Source organism: Phodopus roborovskii, unplaced genomic scaffold (assembly GCF_943737965.1).
Source record: "Phodopus roborovskii unplaced genomic scaffold, PHOROB, whole genome shotgun sequence".
In the NCBI taxonomy this organism is placed as follows: domain Eukaryota; kingdom Metazoa; phylum Chordata; class Mammalia; order Rodentia; family Cricetidae; genus Phodopus; species Phodopus roborovskii.
The window spans coordinates 24,963,781-24,973,445 of record NW_026125397.1 but is presented as its reverse complement, the minus strand read 5'-3'; positions in this window follow the sequence as shown (position 1 = coordinate 24,973,445).

Sequence of the window (9,665 nt, the reverse complement as noted above, 5' to 3'; positions counted from 1 at the left end):
GCTCTGCTGGAAGATGTCGAGAAGATGAATCCAAACAGCAAAACCAAATAAAGTGGAACCCTTGACCGCAGGATGCTGATCGCTGTCCCTCATCACAGTGCTGAAGCCAAAGGCCGTATGGTCAGCGGGTCACACCCGATGGTACATGAATATGCAAGCCAGCAGGAAGTTCAAGGAGATGCATGCTCAACAGGACCCTGATCCTTCCGTTGCTAACAGCCTGGGGCTCTCGAATGCCTTTCAGAGAACTCTAATAAATAAAGCCTTGAATGCGCACACACACACACACACACACACACACACCGTCCTATACTCTAAGCTGCTCCTTGGGTATGAATCTATACTTATGAAAATGTAGATGCAAACATTTTTAAATAGCTGCCGTACTTTCCACATTTTGATTTATTAGGTACTAGCACCAAGGGGGGGGGGGCGCAGAATTCAGCACTTGGACTAGCGTAGGATGAGTCAAACTTCTCTTGTACAAAGTGAATTAACTGATTTGTGAAGTCAAAAGGTTGTACTCATTGTATTTACAAAGAATAAAAATATATTGAATTTAAGTAAACTCTGCCTGATTTCCTTCCCATTTCCCTGGCTCATTCCTTCCCATCAGCAATAAGATGGCGGAGGCCCCAGCTGGTATCAAATCCAAAGCTCGGAGCCCTCCAGCATGGAGCAGAAAGAACTGAGCTACAAAGGCAATTTCCTTTTTACAGTGAAGCCCATTTGTAGAATGATGAATAAAGAAATAAAACACAAGGTCTCATTCTCTATGACACTCAGATGTAATTGCATCTGTTAGGAAAATGGCTGCCTGAGGATGAAGCGCCTTCATTCCCTGCTCGGTTTCAGGCTCTCGCCAATCCTGACCAGGAGAGAACAATAGGAAGTCCCCAGCGTGAGCAGCATGCACTTTTCGGGGGCAAGCCAAGCAAGAGTAGGTGTGCCTCTGTTCCTGGCTCAAGTGGCCGTGCAGAGAGAATGCTTGGAAGCTCAACCATCCACACCTTGTCTTCTGATTCTTCAGAGACTGGGAAGTCTATCTTGAGCAGTTGGATTTGCCTATTGTGCGCGCGGCTCTGGTTTTAGTCTCAGGACCATACAAGGACAAAGGTCCTCAAATAAGTATGTAAGAACATTCCTTTGACTCTCTTTATGCTTCACAACTCAAGTGTCCATCAACAGAATAGACATGCTGTGGCAGACAGGGAGTGGCTAGGGCCCATGTTTCATTGGGGGTAAATGATCAAAAAATTATAGAGTAGAAAGAAATTAATTGCATGGGACACATGTGACTTGGTGTCATTTATATAACTTTGCAACCTCCAGACCAGATATTCTTTGTAACGGTTTAAATGTGAGAGTGAACATTTAATGCAAGCATGGGCAGATTAAATACTATTTGTAGACAGAGGTCAGGCTTGGGAAGGGATAAGATGGGTAAGGAGTAACAAGAGAACCTTCAAAACATCTGTGTAATTGCTTAATTATTAAGAAACAAAATCAGAAACAGCTGTGAGGTCAAAGACAAGACGCTACAAGACTGGCGGATGGGTCTGGGTTGTTCATTCATGACTTGGTCAGTTTTTGCTTCAGTGCAGCTAGGTGACAATTCCCAAAGCACAAATAAATCAAAGGTCCAACCTTTGTCATCGGATGTAAGTGATAGGTCTGAAGACAAAAATAACCATCACAGATTTTAAAAATACTATGTGTTGGGTGAGAGGCACTGCAGATTTGACTTGAGCTGGGTTTTTGTTGTTACTATGTTTATTCGAGGTGAGGCCTTTCTGTGAAGCCCTGGCTAGCCTTGAACTCACAATCCTCCTGCCTCGGCCTCCCCAAGTCTGTGCTTTCAGGCACGAAAGCAGAGGGCGTTGGGTCTGGATCGATCTCAGTTCATACGCTGCTTGCCTAGCATGCACAGATCCCTGGGTGTGGTCCCCAGCCCTGCATAGGGCAGAAGTCTTCTAGTACATGAAAACTCCAGCCCTGGGAGGTGGATGCAGGAGGAAAGGGGGGGGGGCAATTCTCCACTACACAGCAGGTTGGAGGCCATTCCGGGCTCTGTGAGAAAGGAAGTATATAAAGAGGCCAGTGTTCTCTTCCCATCTTGAGGCTGTCCCCACAGACATTCCAAAGCGAAAGAAGAGACGCTGCTCTCCGTACTGACGTTTTAGCTCAGGACTTTTGCAGAAGTCCGGTTTGATTCTCATTTGTAATAGCAGAGGTGACTGAAACAAAGACATTCCAGTGAGGACCGGTGTTCTGTGGCTTGTCACACAGATTTTGTTCCTGTTTTAAACGCTGTTTCTCTTTAATGTTACTCCCACCCACCTGGGAGGAAGCTCATTCTCCCCCGAGCTTAGATTTGACCACAGGTCTAGCTTTGGCCCATGGAAAGTAAACTGGCCCAAGATTCTCAGATTATTTCATTGATAGCTCGAGGTTTTAAGTCTAATTTAAGAAGATATGAATGGAACCCATTACTGTCTCCCTTGAGCTCCTTTTCTTCATTTTCAAGAGGGGCTTTCTATATAGCCCAGGCTGGCCTCAAACTTCCCATGTAGCCCAGGCTGGCCTCAAACAACTTCCCATGTAGCCCAGGCTGGCCTCAGACCTCTGATCCTCCTTTCTCACCTTCTTGAACGCTGGGATTGCAGGCCCGCCCTGCCATGCCTGGCCCGTCATAATCTTTATTGAAACAGGAACACCTTTCTTTCTCATGTCTCACTGTCCCCTGGCTGCCCTCTGACTATCCACCTAGTTGGAGCTCACTCAGTGTAGATGCTTCGGTGTCTTGGGTTTCTATGGCTGTGATGAAACACCATCACCAAGAGCAACCTGCAGAGGAAAGGAAAGGGCTTACTTCATCTTAGGACTCCCAGGTTACAACTCCATCACTGAAGGAAGGCAGAGCAGGAACTCAAGGCAGGAACTGAAGCAGATGCCATGAAGGGACCAGGATTACCTGCCCAAGGGCAGCACCGGCCACAGTGAGCAGGGCCCTTCAGTGCCATCACCAATCAAGAATGTCCCACCGGCCATCGGGTGGGGGCATTTTTCCAAATGGGGTTCCCTCTCCCCAAGTGACTGTAGCTTGTGTCATGCTGACCTAAGACAGCAAGCAAACTGCGTATCCCATATCGCTGATGGCTCTCCGCCTCCCTCTTTGTCCACTGCCCTGGGTTGTTTGCAGATTTACACCAAACTAAACTGCAAAGAACCAAATTTCTATGCATACTTTTTGTGGCCTTGCAGGGTATTCCCGCAGGATAAAGTCTTTGAGTGGTGTTTCTGGGTCAAAGATTATATGCATTTTTAATTTTGATGGATCCAGCCAAATGGCTCTCCAAAGGGTTGTATCAATTTGCACTCCTGCCAAGAGGGTCTGAGAGGGCCCATTTCTCTGCTCAGAATTTAAAAGTGCTTAATCAGACAAAGGCTTGATGAACACTTCAGAAGCTGTTAGAAAAATACAGAAAATGCATATGTTCCCATCATGAATATGCTTCTGATGTGATGCCGTTGCCTGGGGAAGTGGACCCTGCCTGGCCCCCACGGCCAGAGCTGCATTGCTAGGCCACTTCCCATGTCACAATAAAGGCCGGGAGACAGTGGGTGAGTAAAGATGAAGGCTCGGGTCTTGCTACACAAGCCAAGCTACGTGGGGCTGGAACGTCACTTAGTGGAAAAATATACTGTATGAAAGGCCCTGGGTTCAATCCTCAGCATTGCAACAAACAATCCCCCAGAGAACGCCAAAAGAACAGATTCTCATTTAGAAAGAGCGTTTAAGGAGCTGGAGAGACGGTTCAGTGGTTAAGAGCACTCACTGAGTGCTCCTGCAGAAGACAGGAGTTCAGTTCCCAGCACCCACATGGCAGCTCACAATCCGATGCCTTCTTCTAGTCTGTGGGCAATGAGTGCAGATAGAGCACCTGTGTGCATAAAAAGTGTATCTTGAAACAACTGAAAAAAGAACACTAAAAACGTAATCACTTCTGAAGTACTCTCTTTCTTGCAGGGGAGAGGAACAGAAGAGGGAGGGAGGGAATGAAATTGTTGAGTAGACTTTAGCGACAGCAGGCTGGGCAGTAACTCTCCTTAAACTGAGTTAACTCCAGTACCCTTATCACAAGTGACAAATGGCTTATTCCCCACACGGTGTGCATTTTTAGCGGTGCTTGTAGGTTTCGGGAACCTGTGCTGAGTCTTTGTCTCCAAATACTGCTAACCTCCACAGGGCCTGCTGGGGAGGCCCTCAGTACCCAGCTACACACAGCCAGCTGGCCCATCAGGAGTGTGGCATCAGACACACACTCAGACCGAGTGCTGCCACATCTCTGTAACGCCGGAGTGCTACAATGCTCTAATTGGAAACGGCCAGTGCAGTCAATGTCATCAGGACACCAAGGTCCTAGCTTTGCTCTTTAGACCAGCAGGGTGGCCTACTTCCATGGTACTGCTGTCACTAATATCTTGATTTCTGTGTCCCAGCACACTGAGCCAGAGTCAGGGAGATGCAGGCCCCTTCTTCAGGAAGGCTGGAAGACAGGCAGAGTCCTTGTCTCCACCAACAGTCAGTCTAGATGTCTCCTCAGCCACGAGCCTGGGGAAGGAGCATGGGCCAAGGTCAAGAGGCTGGGCTTCTAGTTATGTCCATGTGATGCTGGGCACATCAGCTGCCTTCTCCATCCTCTGGGTTCCATCTGTGAAAGGAGCATTCAGCTGAGCAAGGCCTAATTGGCCTCCTTCTACTCTGATGTCCCATGGTCATTATCTTCAAGTGGCCAAAAGAACACCAATCGTGTTAAGCCCGTTTCCAAATGTGCTTAACCTTGGTTACCGGCCTCCCAAATCCTTCCATTTAGACAAGTCGGCCTCTATTTTAGCTGCTCATAGGAACATCTGGGAGCTTTGAAAATCTCAGTACTCTGGCTGCAGCCCAGGCCAATCATACATCAGCCCCTGGAGGGAGCGCCCAGGCATCAGGTGTGTGTATGTGTGTGTGTGTGTGCGTATACTGTGTGTGTAATATGTGTGTATGTGGTATGTGTGTGTATGTAGTTTGTGGTGTGTATGGTGTGTGTGTGTATGCTGTGTGTGTGATATATGTGTGTGTATGCTGTGTGTGATGTGTATGGTGTGTATGATGTGTGATGTGTATGGTATGTGTGTGTGATGTGTATATATGTGTGGTATGTATGATGTGTGTGTGTGTGATGTGTATGCTGTGTGTGTGTTGTGTATGGTGTGTGTGTGCGCGCGTGATGTGTATGGTGTGTGTGTGATGTGTGTGTATGTGTGGTATGTGTGTATGATGTGTGCGTGTATGGTGTGTGTGTGTATACTGTGTGTGTGATATGTGTGTATGTGGTGTGTGTGTAGTTTGTGGTGTGTATGGTATGTGTGTGTATGGTGTGATATGTGTGTATGGTATATGTGTGTATACTGTGTGTGTGATGTGTATGGTGTGTGTGTGATGTGTATGATGTGTGATGTGTATGGTATGTGTGTGATATGTGTGTATGGTGTGTGTATATGCTGTGTGTGTGTGTGTGTGTGCTGTGTGTGATGTGTATGCTGTGTGTGTGATGTGTGTATATGTGTGGTATGTGTGTATGGTGTGTGTGTGTGTATGGTGTGTGTGTGTGTGTAACCCAGGACCTTATGCCGGGTACCTAGCCATTGATCTAGACAGACCCCAGCCTGATACAAGTGTGAAACTACCAAGTGACTGGGCTGCAGCTAAGGCCAGATGCCCAGCCCGGGGGAGAGGTGCATCTTCCTCCAGGGTTGTGGGGAGTCTCACCCTTGTTCCTGGTTGCTCCCCTTTCTCTGGTGACCTTTTAAAAAGTTAATTCTCCCTGTCTTCTCTGCTCCCGCCTGTCACAGAGTTCACCCAGCTGATTGCCGAGCTTGTGATTGAGGGCCTCTTCTGACCGATTCCCTTTCCCCCAAAATTAACGTGATCATTAAGGCTTATAATTTCACTCACCAGTGCTATCAATCAAGGGGCTGCGGAACGGAGTTAAGAGTCCTTTTGTAATTGGCAGCAGCCTGGGATCCTGAGCACAGCATTCATGGTCTGTGGGGAGGTTGGAGGAAGGGGGAGCTGGTATGTAGAATAGAGCTGCACCCCTGAACTGACTCCCAGAGCTTGCTTCCCCCTTGGAGCTAGGGAGCTGTGCTCTCCATCTTCTATGGGTGCTGAAACGAAGGAGTCAGGTCTTCCCGCCCGCCACGCCTCTAGGAAGTGTAGCTGGTCTCTAGCACCCTGAGATAAGGAAGATGAATACATTCTTCATACAAAATGGACAACTCCAGCCTGGCTTGGGAGGAGCAGTGAGTCCAGATTACCCACAGTTCAAAGTGGGGTTGAGGCTGTCAGATCCAAAAGGCTGGCACGGTCTTGCCCCTGCTACCTCAGGACCCCAGACACTACAGCTGAGCCCAAAGCAATGGCAACATGTGTTGGGCCTCTTCCTCCTGACCCAGGTAACTCCAGGCTGCCTCTGTGTATGGGAAACTGTGGATCAGAAGAGCTGAGTTCTTCCTGGGAGGGCTTGGGTGTCTGGTTTCAATTCTAAACCTGTGCAGTGCCTTGCAGAACACTCGATACATACATGGCATGATACGTAAGCGGCATGTGGGCCAGCTATTTCAGATACACTGTGCGGTAATAGGGAAGTAGTGGCAAGAAGATCCAGAGTTCAAGGCCATCCTCAGCTACACAAGTTCAAGGGCAGCCTGGGCTACAGAGGGCCCTGACTCAAAACAAACAAGAAACGACGACAGCAATAAGAAATCAAATGCATCACCCCGAGAGCATGAAACACCTTTTTCCTTCTCCTTCTAATCCCCCTCTTTAGGCACAACACAGTGGTTGCTTCATTTGCCACTGCTGCACACACACCTACATACGTTACCATAGCTGCAACCAGCGAACACACTTGGCATTCCTATGCCCTCGCTGTCCTAGCCCTTACATTGCCCACTTGCAGTTTACAGGCTTTCAGAGCTCCTGCTGCTGTTTGCACAATGAGTCTGTTATCGGTGTGTGCCAGGATGCATTTGCCACTGCTTAATAAAACAAATGCAGAGCATTTGAAATGACATGCACAAAGCCTACCCTGGATGGTGTGTAAATTGTGGACTCGTTCTGTATCCTGCCCTCCAGAGGACTTGGGTTCAATTTTCCGTACCCAGCTGGTAGTCCACAGCGTGACCCCAGTACCAGGGAGGCACCAGGTATACAAGTGGCACATAGACACACACACAGGCAAAACAGCCACACCCATAATATAAAAATAAAAACATTTCAGGGCTGGAGAGATGGCTCGGTGTTTAAGAGCACTGGCTGCTCTTCCAGAGGACTCAGGTTCGATTCCAGCACCACATGGCAGCTCACAACCGTCTGTGACTCCGGTTCCAGGGAACCCATCACCCACAGAAAACACCAATGCACGTGATGTAGTTTAACAAATAAAATCTTAAACAAAACAAAACTGAGGTTTCCTGGCTCTCCCTTCCTGAAATGAGGACTCAAGTGGAAAGCAGGCTCTGGGGATGTGCATTTAGCAACCCTCCAACAGCTGTCCTCGGTCCCACGCCTCCCCGAAACACTGTTTGATGCTTCATCTGAGTTTCTTCTGGAGCCACAAACACCAAGATGTAAGGAGTACCGTTTTTCCTCCGCCGCTGGTCTGGTCCCGAGACCGCGCCAGCCCCAATATAATACACGAAGACTCTGTATTTGATATAATGCTGTTGGCCAGGTACTAGTTTCTTATCAGCTAGCTTTGTCTTAAGTATTAACCCATTTCTGTTGATCTACGTATTTCCACGTGCTTTCATCTTACCGAGAGCCCGCTGTTCCTCCTGCTCTTTCCAGACTCTCCATCTTGACTCTCCTCCCTACTGCCTCTTTCCTCCTTGTCTCCTAGTCCCTCCTATCTTCCTTTCCTATTGGCCAACAGTGCTTTACTCATTAACCAGTATGAGAAACATATTTACAGAATGACATCTCCCATCACCAAGACACATTGCTTTCACTTTCGAGCTCTTCCCATTGGTGACAAGATCGGGCAGGGAACGACTCTTTGAAGAGATGGGTCATGGCTGGTGAGATAGCTCAGAGGGTAAAGATGCTTGCCCTGAAGCCTGAAGTCTGACCACCTGAGTGTGACCCCCACCCCAGGATCCACATGGTAGAAGCTAAGAACCACCTTCAAAACTTGCCTTCTAACCTCACACACTTGGTATAACACATGTACACCCATACAGCCATGAAAAAGAATGGGAACCACGCTGGGTGCTGGTGTGCAGACTGTAATCCCAGCTCTTGGGAGATGGAAGTGAGAAAATCAGGAATTGGAGGTCTAGTCAGGCCTACATGAGACCCTGCCTCAAAAGAACAAGAAGGAAACAGAGAGTGGGCCATGTTGGAACTCCTCCATCACTGGCTGTTTGTGTATCTGCCGTACATGGGTTCTCCTGGCAGGCAGTGTAACCCGAGGGTGTGTTGACATTGATCAGGTCCTCCTCAGCAGAAGCCAAGAACATTGTTCCCGGTGCACGGTTGCAGGAACTCAGCGTTCCTGTGATGGGCTGGTGGATGATATCGGTTTTCCTTCCATCTGGTCTACCAGGGGGAAGTAAGAGCTCACCCAGCCAAAGGGTCAGTGAAGAAGGGTGTGGCTCAACCGTGCATGATGAGACCGCCTCCACAGACTCATACGTTTGATGGTTGGGACTCGATTGGTGGGGCTATTTAGGGAGACCAGGAAGTGTAGTCCTGTGGGAGGAGGCGTGGCTCTGGGGGTGGGCTCTGGGGTTTAAGAAGACTGCCTCCCAGTGTGCTCTGTTCCCTGCCTGCCGGCAGATGTGAGATCGCAGTTGCTGTTGGAGCTGCCTGCTGCCTTCACCCCACTGTGGGCTCTAAACCTCTGACAGCACAAACATCTTCAAAACCTTCCTCCTGTAAGTGACCTTGATCATGGTATCTTGCCACAGTGATAGAAAAGTTATTTAAGACATTATGGCTCCTGGAGGCATAGCACTTTCCATGTCTACACAAGCTCTTCACGTCAGCTTCCAGCTTCCTCTCTCTCTCTCTCTCTCTCTCTCTCTCTCTCTCTCTCTCTCTCTCTCTCTCTCTCTCTCTCTCACCACACCATGAGGGTCTCCTGATCTGGCTAGTTTTATGTCAACTTGACACAGGCTAGAGTTATCTTAAGATAAGAGAACCCCAACTGAGAAAATGCCTCCATAAGATCAGGCTGTAGACAAGCCTACAGAGCATTTTCCTAATTAGTGATTGGTGGGAGGAGGGCTCCCATTGTGGACGGGGCCATCCCTTTCTATAAGAAAGCAGGTTGAGCAAGCCTTAAGGAGTAAGCCAGTAAGCATCACTCTTCCGTGGCCTCTACAACAGTTCCTGCCTTGTTTGGGTTTCTGCCTTGGCTTCCCTCAGTGGACTATAATTCAGGATATGTAAGCCAAATAAACCCTATCCTCCACAAGTTTCTTCAGTCATGGTGTTTCGTCACAGCAATAGAAACCAGAACCAAGGCCTTGCCTCAGTAATAGATCTTGAGGAGCAAAATATCTGCCTCATTTCCCATTGATTGCATTAAACCCTATGTGAAGATTTTTGC